Source organism: Rhododendron vialii, chromosome 8a (genome assembly GCF_030253575.1).
Source record: "Rhododendron vialii isolate Sample 1 chromosome 8a, ASM3025357v1".
Lineage (NCBI taxonomy): Eukaryota > Viridiplantae > Streptophyta > Magnoliopsida > Ericales > Ericaceae > Rhododendron > Rhododendron vialii.
In genome coordinates this window covers 17634023-17657114 of record NC_080564.1, presented here as the reverse complement: position 1 = coordinate 17657114, position 23092 = coordinate 17634023, and the positions used below count along the sequence as shown (strand labels likewise).

The following is a 23092-nucleotide window of genomic DNA, read 5'->3' as shown; positions in this document are numbered from 1 at the left end:
TTTTCACTCTATTATCATTCTTGATTGTTTCAATTGGCCAAATCTCTTGGATGAGGTTTACAGTTATTGCTGGTTGGGCATGGAAAAGTTTATTTTTTGTTTGATCAAAAGCTCCTTTATGAGTGGTAACTACTTCAGGCAATGTCACACACACTTTCTCAAGTACTAATATTAGTTTCTCAAGTTGTTCCTTCTATCAAATAAGAGATCTAAAAAGAAACACTTACATGACCACTTTTTTACCAATTTATCACACATTACCACAATGCAAGTGTCTAGGATGTATTTTCCATTGAATATAATGTCATTTCTTGCCAGCCAAATGGACCATGTGGTAGCAAAGAAAGAAAAGGTTCTACAAGCCACTTTCACAAAGTTAGACTTACCATGCACCTGCCATGCCATCAAGTCAGAGATTGAGACAGGAGATGCCCAGACCAAACTCCTATTCTGTATCCGATTTCAAAAGGAACCTTCAAGGTATCATTTCTCTTAAGGTCCCTGATATATTGGCTCATTATATTTTTTGCAATTTCGGGTGGTTAGTCTGGTCTGGTTTGGGTGGGTTGGGATTTTGTCATTTTCTTGGCTTGATGGTCTTGGTTTGCCTTATTTTTTCTGGTTTGTCTTTTCCCTTTGGTTTGGTTCTTTTGGTGGTGTCTTTTTTCTTTTTTCCTTTTTTGTTCCTTTTTTGGTTTGGTCATTTAGTCTCACCACTCCTCCAATCAAGGTGTTGCTTATATGGGAGCTCTATTGTTTTGGCTGAGTTCATCTGCTGTGGTTTTTTGGTTTGTCTCTACTGCTGCTAATCTTATTGGTCAAGGTGCCCTTTTCTTTGTTTCTTGCTGGTCTTGCCTTACCTTGTACACATAAATCTAGCTTATATTTGTAATTGTTTGGTTGGTTGTTGTTAGGCATGTTATTCCCATATTCGTAACCAACCATGAAGATCTGACTTCATTTCTTTTCATCAAAACTTCATTTTATGGGGGTCAAATGTATGGGGTTTAATTGGTTCATTTTGTGGTTCCATTGTAAGGGGCTTTAAATGGTTTGATGATTTATTTGGTTTGATTGAGTTCAATTAATGTCAAGTGCCTTTACTCCAAAAATATCTTCTTTTTGTATCATCTCCAACAATTTCTTTGGGAGGCATATAGTTAATTATGGCTGATATTAAGTCCTCCTTGAGCAGATATTTTGAGATATTTGTTAGATATTCTCGAGGTGCCAAAAGCATTTGAAGCTTTTGAATTACATGCAGGTAAAAGGGAAAGATTCTTGAGGTGGGTTGTGATGCTTTAAACATGATTAATGGCCCAAGAAGATTATTTAGGGGCTGACCAGAAGTTCCTTTTGACTAAAAATACCTTTCTACAGGTGAAACAGTGTGGTGGTTATATGGAGATATCCCAGGAATTCCAGTTGATGGTATGTGCTATAGTTTTTTGTTTTCTTGTTTTTTGAGTTTTTAACTGACAACGAGTTTAGAAGCTAATATTCTCGAATCCAATTTGATTGCAGGCAAACTGCTCATATCCATGAACATCAAAGCTTATTTGTTCTAAATTGGTGAGGTTTCTATTTTCACCCTCTTTCTCTATTTGCTCTTCAATTTCGAACCCTACCCTCTTTTTCCTTCCTGTTTTTATGGCTGATATTAAGTCTTCCTTGAGCAAATATTTTGAGATATTTTTTAGATACTCTCGAGGTGCCCAAAATGATGTAGTATGTAGGAAGGGTATTTATGTCTTTTGTATTGAGTCTATATATAGGTGTTGGAGTCTTTTCTTTTGCAACTTTTTATCATTTTGAACAAATATTATCAAGAGCTAGTCTCTTTTGTATCCCATTTGGGAGTTTCTCTCTCTACATTATCTATGGGTATCTTTGGTTGCATCATTTGGTATCAGAGCTTCTAGGCTCGATCCCCACCGTTCATCTCGCCGGAGACTTCACCGAAAACCTAATTCTCGCCGGAAACCTAAAACGAATCCGGAAATCTCGCCAAAAACCTAAAACGGAGCCGAAAAATCTCGCTGGAGCCCCCAAATCACTCCAAATCCTCAGATCTATCCAACCCAACACCCTATACTTCGATTTCGACCCTATTTAGCCCTGAATTGAACCCAAAACCCTTCGGATCTGACCTGTTCGAATTTGAATCAGCCATTTCGGCACTGTTCAAGCTCAATCTACCCATGTCGGCACTGTTCGGACCCGTTTGAACAAGACCCAGCCTTGTTCGAGCTCCAATCTGCAATTTCGGAACTCAAATCGAAGTTTCCAACCCAGATTTGCCTGTTTCGGACCATTTCAGAGCTGTTTCGGAGCTGCTACAGTGATTCCGAGTCTGCTACAGTGATTTCGGAACTGCTACAGTGATTTCGAGCACAGCTATAGTGATTGCGAGACTGCTACAGTGATTTCAAGTCAGATCCGTGGGTTTTGAGAGTTTTCGGACTGATTTTTGCTGATTTTGGACAAGATCTAAGGTAGATAAGTGTCGATTCCTTATTTTCTTTGCTGGGTTGTTGCTAGATTGCTCCGTAGTTGTCGATTCGAGTATGATTATTGGTGATTACGTGTTTTTGGGTTGTTTTGTTGAAATTGGTGGCTGAGTTGACTGAGTTTTCATTATTTGGGGTGGATTTACTTGTTTGGAGTTGAATTTGGGTATTGTAATGGCTTATCGGGCTAGAGGTAGAAGAGGAGGTAGAGGTAGAGGCTTTGTGGTGAACAATGGTGAGGAGAATGCGTTTGGCAACCAAAACCATGAGATTCAAGAGTTGGGACAACAAGTTGCTACCCTAACGGCGATGGTGCAAGGCTTGCAAGTGTTGCGTGCGGGTAGTGGAGGGTCCGAGGATTCTCAAAGTCACTTTGACAATCCTTTTGGTGATCCGAATTGGCGTAGGCCACCTTCTACTCACTCTCCTTATAGGTGGGAGAAGAACATCAAGATTGAACTTTCCGAGTTCAATGGAAGTCTTAACCCGGATGAGTTTGTTGATTGGATTAATACGGTTGAAAGAGTTTTGATTATGGAGACGTCTCCGAGGAGAAGAAGGTGAAGTTAGTGGCTATCCGCCTCAAAGGAAAAGCTTCCGCTTGGTGGGAGCAATTGCAAGGAACTAGGCTACGAAGAGGAAAGGGAAAGATTAGAGAATGGGAGAAAATGAAGAAGAAACTCAATGAATAATTCTTGCCTTTCAACTATATGCAAAATCTCTACAAGAATTTGCATAATCTCAAACAAGTTGGAAGTGTTGATGAGTATACGGAGGCTTTCCATCAACTTGTTGCTAGAGTTGATTTGAATGAAAGTGAAGATCAAATGGTTGCAAGGTACATAAGTGGGTTGACAATCACAATCCAAGATGCCCTCGCTATGCAAACTTTGTGGACGGTTTCGGAAGCTTACAATCAGGCCTTGGTGGCCGAAAAGCAAGAAAAGAGAAAGTTTTCGAGATCCGAGCAACAATATCAAGGCGGTTCCAAGTCCGGGCAGCCCTTTTACTCTTATGCTAGAGGTGGTTCTTCCTCTAGTGGTGGCCAAGGTGCTTCTTCCGGAGTTGGTACTCAAAACTGAGCGGATAAAGCTTCAACACCCGCTCAAAATCAGTCTCAATCCGGTGCTTCGGGGGCTCGAAATCAATTTCAAAGTGGGGGTTTCAAGTGCTTCAAGTGTGGGGAACCGGGTCACAAGTCTTCGGATTGTCGTAAGACTTCCGGATGTCGTAACAAGGCACTTTTCATTGAGGAGGTTACGGAACAAGGTTGTGAGGATGATATTCCCGTTTATGACGAAGAAATATGTGAAGAAATTGGAGGTGATAATGAGGAAGAAGAAGGCTATGCGTTGATGATAAAAAAGACTCTCCTTACTCCTAAGGATGTTGGTAATGAAAATTGGTTGAGTACCAATATCTTTTACACCACTTGCAATGTTGGTGGTAGAGTTTGCAACATGATTATTGATAGCGGAAGTTGTGAGAATGTAGTCTCTCAAGAGGTGGTGGACAAGTTACAACTCGAAGTGGAGGAGCATCCCCATCCTTATACCCTTTCTTGGTTCAAGAAGGGTAATGAAATCAAGGTGACTAAAAGGTACTTGGTATCTTTCTCCATTCGGCAAAAGTACTTTGATGAAGTTTGGTGCAATGTGGTACCTATGGATGCTTGTTATATACTACTTGGTCGCCCGTGGCAATATGATAGGCATTCCATCCATGATGGAAAGAAGAATACCTACACCGTCCTTAAGGAGAAGCGACAATTCACTTTGTTACCTATGAATAAGAAGGTGACTACGAAGCCTCCTCCCACTACGTTGCTTGCTTCTAAAGGATTTCTCAAGGAAAATCATGAAACTGGGTATGTTCTAGTGTTGGTTCCTATGGCGGATATGGGTATGTCGGATGTTCCCGAGGCGATTTCTAAACTTTTGAAGGAGTATGTTGATGTGTTTCCTCAAGAGTTGCCTCCCTACTTGCCTCCTTTGCGAGATATTCAACATTGTATCGACTTGGTACCCGCGGCGCCCCTTCCAAACAAGCCTGCATATGGAATGTCTCCAAGGGAGAGGGAAGAGATTCAAAGGCAAGTTAAGGATCTTCTAGAGAAAGACTACATAAGGTTGCGCCTTAGCCCTTGTGCGGTGCCGGCTCTTTTGACTCCGAAGAAGGATGGTTCGTGGAGGATGTGTGTGGATAGTAGAGCTATCAACAAGATCACTATCAAGTACCGCTTTCCCATTCCAAGGCTAGATGATATGTTGGATTGTCTTGCCGGTTCAAAGGTCTTCTCAAAGATTGATCTAAGAAGTGGTTATCATCAAATTCGAGTTCGCCCGGGAGATGAATGGAAAACAGCTTTCAAGACCCCTCATGGCCTCTTTGAATGGCTTGTGATGCCTTTTGGTCTTACCAATGCTCCAAAAACTTTTATGCGGGTAATGACTCAAATGCCTCAACCTCTCTTGGGTATATGTGTAGTTGTGTACTTTGATGATATATTAGTGTATAGTCGGTGTTTTGAAGATCACTTATCCCACCTCCAACAAGTCTTTGAGATCTTGAGAAAAGAGAAGTTTTATGGGAACTTGAAGAAGTGTAGTTTTGCTGTTGATAGGGTGGTATTTTTGGGGTATGTTGTGTCTTCAAAGGGGGTTCACATGGATGAAGACAAGATTAAGGCCATTGTGGAATGGCCAACGCCTACAAGTGTTCATGAAGTGAGGAGTTTTTATGAGTTAGCTACCTTCTACCGGAGGTTCATTGCCAACTTTAGTAGTATCGCGGCTCCTCTTACCGATTGCGTCAAGCAAAGGGTGTTTATATGGTCCCAAGAAGCCGCCGAGAGTTTTAAATTGTTGAAGTCCAAGCTTACGGAAGCTCCTATCTTGGCCTTACCCGACTTTGACAAAACTTTTGAACTTGATTGTGATGCTTCGGGAGTGGAAATTGGTGGAGTCTTAAGCCAAGGTGGTCAATCTATTGGTTTCTTTAGCGAGAAGTTGAACGGTGCTAAACTCAAGTACTCTACTTATGACTTGGAATTCTATGCCATTGTCCAAGCCATCAAGCATTGGAGTTACTACCTTGCCTATAAGGAATTGTCCTCAACACCGATCATGAAGCTCTTAAGTACATCAATGGCCAACAACACCTCAATAAACGGCATGCCAAGTGGGTGGCTTATCTACAACAATTCACGTTCTCTTTGAGGCACAAATCGGGGATTCTCAACAAAGTGGCCGATGGTTTGAGTAAAAGAGTGGCTCTCTTGGTGGAAATGAAGAACAAGGTTGTTGGGTTTGAAGAATTTCGCACTTTCTATGCCGAAGATCCTTATTTTAGTAAGATAATCGATGCTTTGCAAATGGGTAAGAAGGTTGTTGATCCATGTTTCATGTTGAAGGATGGATTTCTCTTCAAAGAACTTAAATTGTGTGTTCCTACATGCTCTTTAAGGGAGCAATTGTTGGCCGAAAGTCACAAGTTGGATCATTTTGGCAAGGATAAGACTCTAGCATTGCTTCAAGATGCATACTATTGGCCGGGAATGAGTATAGATGTGGGGGGCTATGTGCAAAGGTGCCAAACTTGCCAACGGAGTAAGGGAACAACCACTAATGCAGGATTGTATTTGCCTTTACCGGTGCCAAAAAGTCCTTGGAAATGCGTGAGTATGGATTTTGTCTTGGGGCTTCCTCCTACGCAAAGGCGGAGTGATTCTATCATGGTGGTAGTGGATCGGTTTTCAAAAATGGCTCATTTCATTCAATGTAAGAAGACTATGGATGCGACTAACATTGCCAATCTCTATTTCAAGGAGGTCTACATGTTGCATGGCGTCCCTACTTCTATTGTCTCCGATAGAGATGTTAAGTTTCTTGCCCACTTTTGGAGGACCTTGTGGAGGAAGATTGGCACCAATTTATGCTTTAGTACTTCTTTTCACCCTCAAACCGATGGTCAAACGGAAGTAGTAAACCGGAGTCTTTGGAATTTGTTGCGATGCTTAGTTGGTGAACATCCAAAAAGTTGGGATGAAATTCTTCCTTTGGCGGAGTTTGCTTACAATTCTTCTCTAAACCGCACCATCCACACTTCCCCATTTGAAGCGATTTACGGGTTGAAACCTTCTAGTGTGGTTGACCTCGTTCCTTTGCCAACCTTTAAGAGGGGACACTCCAAGGCGGAAGATATGGCTACGCTTATGAAGAATATCCACTCTCAAGTTAAGCTCAACATTGAGAAGTCTAATGCGAAGTATAAGGCGGCCGTTGATGCACACAAAAGGGAGGTTTTGTTCAAAGAAGGGGATCTTGTTTGGGTTATCTTGAGCAAGGATAAGCATCCTCACGGTGCTTACATGAAGTTGAACGATCGGAAAGTGGGTCCTTGTGAAGTCTTGCGGAAGATCAATGACAACGCTTATCAAGTCCGCTTACCCTCTCACTTGAGCATCTCCAACACATTCAATGTGCAACACTTTGTGCCCTATTTGCCGGAGGACACTACCATAACTTGAGGACAAGTTTCTTTTAGTAGGGGAGTATGATGTAGTATGTAGGAAGGGTATTTATGTCTTTTGTATTGAGTCTATATATAGGTGTTGGAGTCCTTTCTTTTGTAACTTTTTATCATTTTGAACAAATATTGTTAAGAGCTAGTCTCTTTTGTATCTCATTTGGGAGTTTCTCTCTCTACATTATCTATGGGTATCTTTGGTTGCATCACAAAAGCATTTGAAGCTTTTGATTTACATGCAAGTAAAAGGGAAAAATTCTTGAGGTGGGTAGTGATGCTTTAAACATGATTAATGGTCCAAGAAGATTATATAGAGGCTGACAAGAAGTTCCTTTTAACCCAAAATACCTTTCTATAGGTGAAACAATGTGGTGGTTATCTGGAGATATCCCAGGAATTCCAGTTGATGGTATGTGCTATAGTTCTTTGTTTTTTTTGAGTTTTGAATTGACAATGAGTTTATAAGCTAATCTTCTCGAATCCAATTTGATCGTAGGAAAATTGCTCATATCCATGAACATCGAAGCTTATTTGTTCTAAATTGGTGAGGTTTCTATTTTCACCCTCTTTCCCTCTCTCCGCTCTTCAATTTCGAATCCTAACATCTCTTTCCTTCCTATTTTTACAAGCCCAGACTTGGTACTTCCAATGGCAGCAATCTTGGCATAAGCTAGCTGTTTCGGTCGACTCCCATAGGTCAGGTAAGCACGCTCTCTCTCTCTCTCTCTCTCTCTCTCTCTCTCTCTCTCTCTCTCTCTCACACACACACACACACACACACACACACACACACTCCTAACTAAGTAGGAGAAAATAAGCAAAAGTAGGAGATTATTAGTCTTAGACGAGTAATAATATCTGAGGTTTGGCAAAAAAATGAACTACTTGTTTCGCACCCATTTACATTGACGTTTGGCTGGGGCCATTGATATGTGGTCATGCCTTTGGTCTAATGACCTTACAGTCATATATATATATATATATATATATATATATATATATATATATATCTCTCTCTCTCTCTCTCTCTCTCTCTCTCTCTCTTCGAAATAGTTATAATGTACATTGACAAGACCAATCCAATAATTCAAGTCAACTTTTTCGTTAGTGATTTAGCTGAAGCCAGTGCGAATCTAGAAAAGTTGTTGCAAATTTGGGGCATGCATTTTTTATGTAACCATCTTTATGCTTCTTCATCAAATACTCAAATCTGATATGATTTCATGTGGTAGGATTTGTTTGATAGCTTGCGGAAGGAGATGAAAACCTATAGTCAGTTTTCTAGGTTTTCTAGTAGTTGCTTGAGGTGTGCATGTAGCTGAAGAAGCTAGAACTGGAAAGGAAATATATAGTAGCCTTGCTGAGTCACATGAAACTTGTAATAAGAGTGGTACTAATGGACAAGGTTTCAAGAAATGGTTAAAAAAGAGAAATGGAAAGTTATTCGGGAATGCAAGGTTGGATTCTATGCTACTTAAATATTGTTGTAAGTTCTATGGTTGGATCCTTGTTCAATATGGATTTGAATTTTTTTATTACTACCTAACCATTTATGCATGAAAATAACTATTCCTACACCGATTTATTTACTTCCTAATGACTACCAACTGAATCCCTTGTATTTTAAGATCTAAACCTAATTTCTACTTCCATAACCTCTTTGCTATTTCTCTACTATCATCACTACGATAACCAAAAACACTTTCCTGAAACCAATTCATCCAATGAGCACGCGAAAACATGCAAAGAACTAGCATTATACTAGTAACTGTACAACTGTGGGCATGCGTGCCCTTTTCGGAATTTCCGGATTCCGAGACGCGTGGGGCCCGGGTCGAGGGAGCGCGAGCGGGGAAGCAAGCGCTTGCAAAATACAGAGTCGCCACTCGGGTTTTGAAGGTCCGACACCCAAGGAACCGTATTTCGAGAGGCACTTGCCGCGCTTTTTTGATTTAAAAAAAGTTTAAGGAACCAGTCCGTCATAACCATATCTGGGTTCGGGAGCCAGGTTACGAGAGGGGAAGGGTTTTATGGCACCCCTCTCGCCCAATTCGGAGATCGGTCTCTACTTAGGCATTTGCGAAAATGTTTGTTTGCGATTCTGTTTTGATTAATCAATTTTTAGCCAATTAGGGCGGGGAACAGTTAATCAAGGATTAATACTGTAACATGTTTGCAGGATGTGATAAGATATGGCATGGATTAGTGAGATGACAAGTAATAAATGGAATGAAGTTCAAAACGTCGATCATACATCAAGGCAGCGCTGTGTATGATTTTGGCACGAACAAACAGCCAGCTTGCATGCGTGAGTTCATCTGCATGCAAGCAAACCGTCGCGCGACACAACCATATACTCGCGCGAGTATTGACGCTTCACCAATGGTTTGAATTTCACCCCCTTCTGGGCTCTGGAAGGACCAGTGCTCACTCAGGTGCAAACCAAGCAGTTTATAAGTACTTGAAAGTAAACAATATTACAGCAAACAGATGGAAATATTATGAAAACACGACCCCTAAACAGTGGGGGTGTCTAAACAGAGGCCAAGGCCAAGCTGCTCATGCAAGGGCAGTCCCTGGAAGACAGAGAACCATCGCGCGACAGAGTGATACAGGCGCGCGATTGTTCAGACTGGACTTCCAGGAATTGCTTTGCATACTTAGGGCTCTGAGACATGTTCAGGAGCATCCCAAGAGCATTTCAAACCAAGAGGTGTTATAAACTAAGCTAAACAATGATTTTCAACATGCAAAACAGCAAAGCAGTGAGCTAAAGCTCCTTAAAAGACTTTAAAAAGACTATGAACACAATAATAAACTTAAAGACCAGGGTCCCTTCCCCACGTGGTCCAATCTCACGCAGATAGAAGTGTCGCGCGAGTATATGGGACCATCGCGCGAGGGTGTACCAGGTAACAGCTCTTGAAACCCTGCTAGCTTTAGGGCCAGAACTGGTATCGATTACCAGCCTTGACCCTGCCAGCCCCCCTCAGGGGTTCGAACAGTGAGCAGAAAGATATTATACCTTTGCTTGAGTGTCTTGGAGATGGCTTGAATGATGAGATGGTGAGATTTGGAGGGTGATTATGTGGGAGTGAGTGGGGTGTGAGATGTTTGTGCTTGAGTTTGCCTTCTTCTTTCTTGGAGAGAAATTGGTAACCCTTTGCAATGAAGCATGGGGGGGGGGGGGGGGGGGGGGGGTATTTATAGAAAAAGGGGTTAGTTGGTGGCTAGCCAAGGCCTTGTAACCAGCCAACAAGGCTGGTTAGAATCACTTGGTGGAGAAGTGGGGTGGCAAAGGTGATGGGAGAATGGGGGGTGAGGTGGTGCAAGGGGAGCCCCCCAGAACGCTGTTCAGCCGACGAAAACGGGGTCACATAGGCCTGTAGCCCGTTGACCACCACGCAATCCGGGTGAAAATGACAGGTGTTGACCATCGCGCGAGATAGTGAGAGCATCGCGCGAGGGTCCAGCCAACCCCGCGAGGGTCAATGGTCAAAGCTTTGACTTTGACCACCACCTGGCAAATGGACCATCGCGCGAGGATCCCAGTGTGTCGCGCAACATTCAAACCCAAGGTCCAGGTTCTGATTCAAGGGTTTAAGGGCTAATAATGGGTTCCTCACATGCCAAACTCAAGCCATTCCAAGTTCTCGAGACTGTTTTCGACCTGATTCATCATCGGGGAATCAAGAAACCGAAGAACGAAGTAAAACGATCAGGAAGTCAGATCGGGGTGTCTACAACAACATAGTTTGGTGGTCTATGAATCTACTCTCTTTTTTTATGGTATGCATATTAAATCTAATGAAATTTTGAAGGTTGGAGCACAAACTGAGATAGAGTGTTAAGAAAAGAAGTTGAGAGTAGAGGATGCTCTCAATGCAACAAAGACAAGTTTTTCATGAGACTCTGGTTTCTGGTTTATAGAGATAGTTCCTTGTCAGATTTGTTAGCAGTAAGGACAATGTTCAATTGACTGTGAAATTGATGTTAAGGCAGCGGTTGAGGATGGTATTGTTGTTGGTGGCGGATCCACCCTACTTAGGCTTGCATCAAAGGTTGATGCCATCAAGGATAACCTTGAGAATGACGAAGAAAAGGTAATTTCATACTGTAACTTTTCTAGCAGTTATGGTTGTGCAATTTTTGTAACGACTCCGATTTTCAATAAATAAAAATCTCGTTTAAATATTGGAAAATTCTTATTAATCCCTAGATTGCATTATAAAATTTTCTTTTGATTTTAATAATCCTTCATAATTAGATTTGAGACATTTAAAATTAAAACTCCTACCCTCGGACAATCTAGTCCTTTTCCAAGGACAAGTATGCTTGTAAAAACACTTGTATATTTTCCTAGTGAGTAAATTAAATCTTAAAATTATATTTCTTGGCTAGAAATCCTACATGGTAAGTAGAATTAGCTTCCAATCGATTAGTTAGAGAAACTTAAGTACCAATTCAACCTAGATACATTTCCCTAATCCTAGATGAACCTTTTAACCATCCTTGAACCTTATGAACTCTTCCAAACCCTAATTGAACCCTTTTAGACCTCGGGAAGTAATTATTATACTTCATGATTAATCATTTCAAGACCTTAATTACCTTCCACCCATTGGATAATAGTTCTTAGGGAAATTTTTATCCCTTGAGTAATAGAAATAAGACTTGCCAATGAGTACATAGATTTGACAAGACAAATCATTAGAACCATTCAACCTAGACTTGCCATGCATGCAAGCCTTACCATAATCATAAACCTAGCTAATCATTTTCTTTTTCCTTGCAAGTAAACCCTCCTAGGACAACACAAGGCCAAAACCCTTCATGATAACCTAGTTTTTGAACCTAAAATTGGATTGACAAGTGAGGGAAGGCTATGGCTTGATTAAAGACTTGATTTGACAATTCAATGGAGCAAATCCATGAGAGAAAAGAGAGAGAGAGGGGGGCCGGCCAAATGAGGGAGAGCCAAAATTTTGCTATAAATAGGACCCTTGTCCAAGCATCCAACTCACACCTTCATCCTTCAACTTCTCTCTCTAGAATTTTTGTGCTCTTGCTTTGTTCTTGCTTGTTCTTCCTTTGTTCTTGAGTTCTTCTTGAAACTCATCCAAGACCGCCACTAGACCGCCACTCGACCACCCTTTCGATCCAAAAAGTTTAGTAGTTTACTCAAGAACTAGTTTCGAGAAAAACCTTTTCTCTTTCGAAGCTACAGAAGCTTTCTATAGGAAGTTACTCTGTTCGATCGCCGACTTACTTTTTCCGTAGCCGCCCTACCGCCAAGAAGAACGGTAGATTGTTCTTACTCCCTAATTCTAAGTATAATAGAAATTTGTATATTGTTGGTATGTTGAAATGCATGATAACTTGAATAGTGTTTTACTAAAGGCTTGAAAAGAATTATGACTGTTGAATATATAGACTTTATTTTCCAAAAAAACATATGTTGTTTTGAACTTCTCTAAAAGGAGGAAAGAACGGATTTTTGAAATATAAACTTGATCGAAAGTATTCGTATTTTGATCTTAGGATGGTTATGAGCATGTATACATGTTTACTAGGATTTCTTGTTTGGATGTGTGATGAGCATAAGTGGTTCTCACTCCAAAGGTGTCCGTCCATGTGACACTATGCTTTAAAGATGTGGTAATTGTTTGAATGTGATTTCGTAAACATGAGCATGATAAAGTAATATAGAGTTGGATAATCTTGCTAGTTTAGTTTCAAGATTACAATGAATGATTTATTATCATAGTATACAAAGGTCCTACTGTGGAGTTTTGCATGAAGACGAGACAGAAATCGAGAAAGTAAAAACATGACACCTAGGGTGTGGTTAATGCAAAGACGTGATTTGAAAAAGAGAAATGGTTTAAAAACCACAATTTGGCCGGATATGGTAGCCCATTGTGTGTGTGTGTGCGCACGCGCCAATGAGAACCCAGGACGACAGAACCATTGTGAGGATACTCGGGAGACCGGAACGGCGGAACCGAGGTTGGGTGTGTAGCTTGGTTATCTGCGGAGAGGAGCCAATGCAAAGTTTTGTGTGCTAATGGAAACCTGAGACGGCGGAACCATTGTGAGGATACTCGAGAGACCGGAACGGCGGAACCGAAGTTGGGTGTGTAAAAACGATTTTGGAAATGTTGATTTGGTAAATGAAATGTGGAAAATGGTGACACAGTCTACGACAAGATGCGTAGAAGAAACTCGGAAATCATGACACCAACGTTAGTTGAATAGTGAATGTGGATGTGTCATTGTTAATTGATTTGTTAAATATGCATGTGGAAATCGTTAATTTTATGATCTATTGTTTATAAGTTAAGGTTTAGCAAGTGTGTGATTATTCTATTAAGTTTTTGTAACTCATGGTGTTACCTTTGTTGACCCTGACATATTATATTGGTGGCGACGCTGATATAATGTGTCAGACCTTGTAGACAAACATGGTAAACTCTACACCTTGGAGGCTTTCAGAGCCGAAGAGCTAGTTAGGATGGAGGAGCAGGCGAAGCAGTAGATATGAACCATTGTTTCCCCTTCCGTGTTTAATGAAAGTACTCTTGTGAGAGTTATGATGTAATAATAAGCTAGATTCTATTTAAGTTTTCAATAAAAAAAATGTCTATTTAATGTTCCCAAAATTAGGGGCGTTACAATTTTAGTTATTTTGAATCGCGACATTTAGATACAATTTGGATTTACAATATCATTGATGTGTCACAACTGAGTTACATCCAATAGATTGGAATCAAAATACAGGTAATTGAACGAAATAGAGTAGGAACAAATTGTCCATCATAGAATGCAGTTAGAAAGTCAGACACATGTCAGTTACAGTATGATTCTTGCATTAATGTCAACGGGGCTGTAAGTTGGAGCGAACTTTGAGTTGCCCCCTGAAGTTGATTCTTGCATTAATGTCAACGGGGCTGTAAGTTGGAGCGAACTTTGAGTTACCCCCTGAATTTGATTCTTGCATTAATGTCAACGGGGCTGTAAGTTGGAGCGAGCTTTGAGTTACCCCCTGAAGTTGATTGCCAAGAATGCCGGTGCTAATGGAAGTGCTGTTAGTGAGAAGTTACTTAACTACATCAATACTTCATGACCCTATATATATGTTGTCGTGTTGTATTTGAGGGATGCCATTTTGTGTATTTTTTGCAGGTTCTTTCCAATGATAACCCAAAATTTGGATACAATGTTGCAACGGGAGAATACGAGGATTTGATGGCTGCCAGAATAATTGATCTAACCAAGGTAAGTTCCAGAGGTAAGTAACTTTTGCAGATGAGATTGTTCGTGTAGTGAGAATGCCAAGACTGGATTATTTGAATTTGTGGTATCTAAGGGTCATGAATGTTGGAGCATATCTTGTTTTGAGTCTTGCAAAATGGAATTGAGTTGATGAATGTAGTGGCTTGGACGGTCATGTGTTTGCTTATTGGTTGGGTCGTAGATAATGAACTCTATTTTCTTTGAAGATTGGTACTCCTTATTTGTGGCAATATGATTAACTTAGTTGCCTTAGTCATCATGAAATGATTCATATAGGGGTATAGGGATTCTTTGCATTTCTTTGTACTTGATTGCAGCAAAATACTTCCAATCTTAGATAGTGCAAAGGTTTTGGGTGTAGTTCTTGTAGATCATAGACAGTGAGACACATGTTCACACATATATGATAATATTTGTTTTAAGTGTATCAATATTAATGTATTTTTCCTCATCCTGAAATGATAAGAAGCAGCATATTCTCAATGTAACTTGATAATTTAATTGGTTGACTTGGTAAGAGATTACATGAAATAGCGTCTATGAATCTATTGTCTGACATCATTAGGCTTATTGTCTTTAGACTACTCTTTCGATGATCTATTAGGCGTGGCAAATTGGACCCAAATCCATTAATCAACCCAAACCCACCCACTAGAAAATAGACCTAACCCAGCCTATTTATTAGTTGGGTTAGAATGGGTCCAACCCATCTAACCCATTTATTAATTGGGTCGAAATGGGTCAACTTAAATGACCCAATAAGTCATTAACATAACCCAACAAAAAAAACCTTCTTAGTCGACCTCTTTATTCTCCTCCCTCTCTCTCACCGAGTGAATTGGGTCTCATTCGTCCCTCACTCTCTCATCTAGAGTTGCAGTACTCATCCCATTTGCTTTTTCTTTCTCATTTTCTGATTCATTAATTTTCTCAAAATTATTCATTGCCACCTCTCTGTCTTGTCTTTCACAGAGAAGTAGCTCAAGAGAAAGAGCACTCACAGGGAATTATATTTTTCAAAGTTCACCTCATTCAAAGATCTGTCTAATGGCACAATTCAAAGTGTAATAAGGGTAGGTTTGGATTAAAAAGTAAGGATTAACTTCTTCTTTTTTTTATTTGTCTTTATTCAAATTTTTTTCCATTTGTTAATTTTGTGTCAAACTTTTATGACTTATTGTTTTGTACGACGAGAGAAATTGAAAAAGTATAAAATTTGGATCGGAACTCATAATTTTTTTAAATAAAAAACAAATAAGTAAAAAAGACAGTTTTTTGATTTATTTGATCTCTTTTGAAAAATTTATGAGTTTCGGTCAAAAAATTTTACTTTTCCTATTCCTCTCATCGAGACGAATCAATGAGTCAATAGTTTGACGCAAAACTAACAAATGCAAAAAAAGAAAAGAAAAAGAAAAAGACTTACGGCCAAAATATGATTGGGAAGAAGGGAATATTATACGTGATTTTGGAAAATGTCAGACCATTGGGGTAAAATGCAAAAATGACTTACGACCGAAATTAGAGGAAAAAAAATTCACCCCGTTGGTGCAAAAGGCGGTGAATTGGGTCAACTTAAATATTTTGTTATCATGTAACCAAAAAAGGATAATATTGTAATTTTAGGGTACATGGGTATTTAAGTCATTTAGATGTATAGGGGTAATATGGTCATTTCAATGTATATGAGTATTTTAGTCATTTTAGAATTTAAATATAAATGTAACTGGGTTAGTGGGCGGGTCGAATTTGATTTTAAATAAATCGGTCGGGTTTGGTATGGGTAATTGAGCTCATAGGCAATCATAGCTAATGTGTTCTAAATGGGTTAATCACCCATTAAAGACCCAACCCACTTACGACTTACCCAATTTGATCCAAACTCGCCTATTTGCCACCCTTAATCTGGACTCTACTCTATTTGATGATGATATTGTGACTACTCAACTCTTGCTTTGTGTCAAGACTTATTCCGACTGAACATGATTTTTTCCCCGCTGATTGGAGTCCAGACTTATTCCGGCTGAACATGATTTTTTCCTAGTTGACTGGAAAACTTAATGCTATGCTAATTTCAGGTAGTCATGTTCCTTGGAACACACAACTTCAGTGGCAAAAACATTCTTGATGTCAGACTGTGTGGTGGTTGAGATCATAGATCATGAACCTGTTCCTGCCGGTAACCCCATGGACAATTCAGGAAACCAAGTTTCTCCCTTTTATTACTTTCAGTTTTTGTGTATGCATCTTCCACATTGCATTTTATTAAATACCTTCTTTTCTTGTCGGGATACGATTACTAGACATTGTTGAAGATTGTGAGAAGTTATCAGAGCAAAAAGTGATCTGAGTTCTGCTGTTAGTTTTGAAACATACTGGAGGGGGTCATTATTTGTGCAATTTTATTGTTTCTTCTTTTTTTGTTGCCTCTGTGTCATTGTCAAAAAAGGGAGAGACTGTTAGAAATATTTGATTTTGATTATATTTTGACAAATTTGATTTCTTAAAAGCTTTGTTAAAATGTTTTATTAAAAACTCATTTTGAAAAACAAGAAAATGATGTGTTGTAATCTTCATTATACTAATGTCTTGATATGTGCAAAAAGGATCTTTAATGGGCATTAATAGAAACTGTTTTTTATAATCTAAACTTTTAGCCCATAATTGAGCTAATTTACTAAAGTTCTATCCAGCTAATAATTTATATTTTATAATTCTAGCTTTCAGTAAATGAATATGACCAATTGATTTTTAACCTTTGGACCGAAATCTCAATTTTGTTCAACCCACGCATAACTTTCAAAGCTCCTGGCCCTATTTATTTTGATCCACTTTGATCAGTCCACACACATTAAAGCATCTGACTCATTTCTTTATTAATCATAGTGGATGACTAGTTTACAAATAGGTCGACCGACTGAAATGTTTTTCACCAATGTTGACCTTCAAAGCTTTGCATTTTGGGCATCCAATCGTTACAAGTATTCTGCGGCAGATTTACAACTCAACATTTATATGCTTGAAGCCTATAAGTGGAGAGCTTTGGAGAAAAGGCATGGTATTCCCAGGTACTGCAATACTCCAAGAGCAATACACACAGAGCAATCTTTAATCTCTCCCAGTCTCTCATAATCTACACTTGTATTCATCTTTGAGAGCAAAAATATTGTGAGCTTAAATTGTACCATCTTACTCTTCTAAGGGAATTCTTGCAGAGAATTTTAGTGTTTGAAATTTGTCTATAAATCTCATCTTTTTTGTAGTTTGTGAAGGAAATTTCATTGTTCAGAAATTGAGGTAAATTCTGTGGTGAACTTGTAATTTGAGTGTGGGGAAAAACTTAGGGCGGTTCGGCTAACTCTTCGGGAAAGTTAGCAAAGCGGTTCAATAGGCTTCTTGGGAAAGCTACCATTTAAAGGTTTGGATCAACACCAGAAGATGACCATTTTGAGTTAGTGGAGACCATCATTAGCACATCCTTGGCCGAAGGTCAATCGAGCACCACACATGCATTATTTTATGGGAATAGTTATAATTATTGGAAAATTGGAATGATGATTTTTATCCAATCTATGGAATATCATCTTTGGTATATTATTTGAAACGGTCCCTTATCAAAGCCCATGGTCGATTGTACTGGCTTCATTGTGATCGTAGATCATTACTATTTTTTTTTTGCTGTTTGCAAGGATTAAAGGGCTTTGAGGTTCGAAATGTTTTGCAATGTCAGTTAGCATCTACGGCCTGGGATTTATTTTTAAAATTTTCCTCACTATCATTGCATTTTTGATAAGCTAGGAGAAGATTACTTCTCAAGAACATCTTTGCCGAAGTCTGGGGAGCTGAGAGTCAAAACAAAGCCCATAGGTCTCTTTCTGAATCTCATTTCTTTTCCTTTTTTGGGTTTCTCATGTGAATTGGTAGTACTGTTGTGTCTTTTCCTGCTAACTTCTGTCATTATATGCTTCTAATGTGGGAAAATAGGATTTTATAAGATCTCCCTATTTTGAATTCTTTTGTGGTTGAAATCATGTTTTCCCTTTTTTTCCCACAACTTTTCACTTCCAAAAATCAACCTTGGTGTAGCAATATAACAATTATTGTAGGGACCCATATTTTCGAAAATTAATAAAAGGTTTATTTGCTATTATAATGGAGGAAAATATGGGTTTTGTCGAGTTTAAATGAATTTGGGTGAAAGTGATGGAATTGCTTGTAAATGGTTGTATGTGCAATTAGTAATTATGTGAGTATATATATGTGTGGGTGTGGGTGTAGGGGAGAAAAATCCCCCCTATTTCCTCTCTCAATCTCTCGGCACTCTCACTCTCTCTCCCCCTCTCGGCACACTCTCTCTCCCTCTCCTCCTCCAACACCCAAAACTTCACTCCTCACTCAAAACCCATGACAAATAACCTTCAATCCTTCATCCATTCTTGTTATTGAGCCTGTATCTCGTTGGGTATAGCTCGGAGAGGAGTTTTCTTGCTCGGTTTCGACTTTGGAGTTCTAGGGCTTGATCGATCTCTTGGGGTTCAGCTTTGGTAATCGAGGTAGGGAATTCTTACTCTCTCTACATGTTTATGAGTTGGTTGTGTGCCAAAGATCGGGCTCTAAATGGTTGAATTCGAAGTTATGCTCTCTTTTGATTTTTTTGTAAATCGTCCGCTGTAACGCAGTGGTACCGATACCACTTTTTCGAGGTGCCAGTACCTTTGGTACCGATACCTAATTTTTGAGGTACCGATACCTTGACTCTGATTGCTTACTGGATTGGCATGGTACCAATACCCCTACTTTTTGAGGTACCGGTACCAATGACTCAGAAAACTATTTTGAACTCTATTGATCATTCGTCGATTGTATTGACTCCCGATCACTTCTAACACACTCCAATCACATTCTAGTCATCTCTAAACCTTGTTGCTCGTGTTCCAACGACTCGTTCGTCCCCATTCTTTGGCCCTCGTTATAATAATAAAGAAAAGTGTAAAACTAAATGAATATGATACTTGTTCCTTTGTTTATGCATTCGGGTTATTATGTGAGTATTGTGGCTTGTTTTATGAGTGATGCGGACTTTTCATATGTCGTGCTTTGCGGCATTGAGACTTGTTGAACGAAAAATCACAACTTAGAACAATAGAATGAAACGAAGAAAGCCACGGATCCACTGTAAGGTGTGATGCCGGAAACCGGACGCACGGGGTCCAAAATGCCTGGAAGTGCACAAGAAAGCCACAGATCCACCGAATGGTGCGATGCCGGAATGAATTCGGGATGCACGGGGTTCCAAATGCCCAGAAGGGATGTAACATCCTATTAATTGTAGGTGCTTAAGTGTTCTTTTTAGAACTCGAGGGAGGTGGAGAGTAATTACTTTAACTGCATGTGTGTGTTATGCTCTCCTTATAACACCTGTTATCTTTTAAGTTAAAAAGAAAAAAGAAAAAGAAAACCCAAAGCCAGAGGATTCCTATTCTACGTTATAGAGAGAGAGAGAGAGAGAGAGAGAGAGAGAGAGAGAGAGAGAGAGAGCTGCCGAGAAGTAGAGAAAGATGGTGGGAGATTGAATTCTTAATCTTGGTAAGTAACTTATCTCTACATATGGTAATCAATTTGTATGTACTTGAATTGGGTCTGATGGTTTTGTATCAAGAGGGTTTTTGGTGCCCTAGAAAATCAAGCTTGACCAATCCTTATCTTCTTTTCCTTTGAAAATTATTATTAGTGATTACAAGCAAAAGAATTGAATCCTAAGAGTTGATTTGGGTAACTACGTGGCCAAAAATGTTGAAACCTAAGCTCTTGTTTGCTGGGACTGCACCTTAGGGCTAGAAAACATGATTTATATATAAACTGAAAATTATGGTTTGAAGTGCAGGAAATTGACCTAAATACGCTGGAAACTGAAGTTTAGTTGCTGAAAATGCAGCTTTAGAGCTGAAAATGGTTATTTAGGTGCTGAAACTTTTAATTGGTTGCTGAAAACTGCTGTTTGGATGCTGAAATTGCTTAAATAACTGCTGGAAATCACTAGAAAGCGCAGGAAATATGTTTTACGTGCAGGGAATTGATAGTGAATGCTGAAAATAACAATTATAGGTGTTGTAACTCTGCAATAGTTGCTGGAAATTATTGTATTTCCTGAGAACATGCCTCAAAGCGTTGTGATATGTGTTTAAGTGCATAAAAAGAGTAGAGCATGCTAAAAATTGACTGTATGTGCTACAACTTGGTGAATAGATGATTTAAACTGATCATACTCACTGGTAATATGATCTAAACTGTTGACACGCTTGCTGGAACTGTTGAGAGTTAGTTGAAAATGAGTGTTGAAGCTTGTAGTAGTATTTGGTACGTTTTTTTTTCTACTTCTTTGCTTTTGGAATTAAACTTTGAGCTCATATGTGCGGAATATTTGTTAGGTTCGGAGACGACAACGAGTACCGCAGCTCCACGTAGGGAGTGACTGCGTTGGTTTTCTTTTTATTGGAGACCGAGGTGAGTGTTCGATTTATAGATGTTCTTCAATTGGATTGAATTTGAAATATTGGACTGTGACTTCGTGTCGGTGGGCAACAACGGCCAACAGCCGGACTTTGTGTCGTGCCTTTGACTTTGTGTCGATTCAATGGCTTTATGCCAAAATTATGACTTTGTGTCGAGCTAGTGACTTTGTGTCGGATTAAAGACTTTGTGTCGATTATTTGCTTAATGCTTAATTAATGATGAACTTGGATTTATTGTCTATATTGAACAACATCCATGTCTCATTTACACTCCTGGAACTTGTTTGGGGTTCCAGTTTTGCAGGTATAGGTCGGTGTCCACTACAGGTCACATTTTGCGTTTTTGTGACTCGCTTGAGAAGTGTGTGGTTGAGGCCTGAGAGTCTTTGTCTCCCAGCCCATAGATGATATTTGCCTAGTTTAGTTTTTTTTTATTTTTTATTGGATAACAGTTGGTTATGTTTATTTCTTGACAGACTTCCGCTGTAGTTTGTAAATGACAATCATTTTTGAGATGTAAATAAAATGTGGCTATTAAACTTCAATATTTAGTTATTCTTGGAATTGCTAGTAGCTGGTTGTTGTTGGGCTGTTGTCGCGTGTCGTATGAGGTGCTATTCCGGAACGAGGCGTGACAAGGGAAGTCGAGAATACTTGATATAATAAAAATGGGGAAATCTAGAGATTATTAACTGGCGTGAATATGAACGGTGTTGATTATTGAGTATTATTCTCTTGCTCTTGTATACATGGGAAACCTTCTTGTATCAATGTTCATCTCGGTGCATTGTCCATCTCATTAGCATATAGTTTGAGTAAAGATTTCTCTACTGGGCTAGTGTAGCTCAACCTATTATTACTTTTCAGGTACCTCTCAGGGACATTGACATGGAGTGCTTGCTGTGCATTTTGACTATACTTTTGAAAGCGAACACCGAGGAATTACTATGGCATCTTTTGTAAAACCCTTTTGAAGATGTAATCATAATTTCAATTATATTCTTTTGACTTACACTCCCCTTGGATTATTGTCTTGAAACTTGGGGCCGAAGTGCCATTATTGTAAGCTTATAAACTTCTTGTTCACTTTGATGGATTATGAGAAACATTTTGGGACATTATGTAGTATTATTGTATTATCGTGATGGTCTATTATCGGAAAATGCAATTATTATTATGTTGAAAATTCAGGGCGTGACAATTATCAATTACTCCATCCCAACTTGTACATCAATTTGACTCTATTATTTTCTTTTGTCTGAGTAGTGGATAGTGTTGGGATGTGGCTACTTCTGATGTGGGAAAATAGGATTTTATAAGATCTCCCTGCTTCGAATTCGTATGTGGTTGAAATCATGTTCCCTTTTTTTCCACGACTTTTCGCTTCCAAAAATCTGCCTTGGTGTAGCAATAGAATAATTATGGGTTACTCCATCCTAACTTGTACATCAATTTTTCTCTACTATTTACTTTTTGTTGCCCGAGTAGTGGATAGTGTTGGGATGTGGTTGTTAGGACTTGGGATCCGAGTAATATTTAGTGTTGCTACATAGGATATGAGGCATTTGATGATTGAAATGGATTTTTTTACAGCATAATCAATAGACTCAACACCAGCTCCTGCAACCAACGAATCTTGTCTCTTTGTGTGGGTTGATCGATAAGTAGTATTAGGTTCTCTTTTCTTAATGCGAGTGAGGCCAATTCTTACTGTCAGTGTTTTTACTACATTTGTCTAAATGGTCAAACCAGTTTATCAAACCCTAAGTTATGCTCAACTCATTAGTGTGAATCTTTGGAACAAAGATTTAACGCCCTTCCCAAAAGATGGCTTAATCCAATTAGAGAGAAGATTGTAAAAGGTTGTCGATTGTATGTGTAGCATCTTCATCATGTTATGTATTGTGATACAGTAAGAAAAACATATGGCGTGGATTGAAGATTTGTATTATTTGTAATTGGAGGGATGGTACTTTTATTTTAGAAATGAATTTGTCTGAGTGTGCTTTAATCCGGTCAATTTGTCAGACCATGCTATAAAACCCGAATTTTGGTTATAGAGAACTTAGTATGGTACAAAACTATTTTGTACCCTCTTGATGTAATTTATGTAAATTGAGTTTGCATTGGCAATTAGTAATCTAACTTTCGAACCGAAATTGGGCATGCTTGTAGTAAACTAACATAAGTAGTGAAGATACAAGATCTAGGATATTTGATAAGTTTCCAATGGCATATTTGTTATGT

The 23092-nt window shown here is 39.1% G+C and overlaps 1 long non-coding RNA gene across 1 annotated transcript; it reads left to right on the top strand.

Annotated features, from left to right (window-relative positions):
• Positions 1 to 31: 31 nt before the first annotated feature.
• LOC131335952 (uncharacterized) lies at positions 32 to 21206 on the top strand. The gene is made up of 10 exons (XR_009202691.1): positions 32 to 125; positions 319 to 480; positions 1196 to 1286; positions 1381 to 1431; positions 7534 to 7581; positions 7672 to 7738; positions 10859 to 11140; positions 14059 to 14328; positions 15306 to 17401; positions 20762 to 21206. It is a non-coding gene; the product is annotated as an uncharacterized LOC131335952 (long non-coding RNA).
• The last annotated feature ends 1886 nt before the right edge of the window (positions 21207 to 23092 follow it).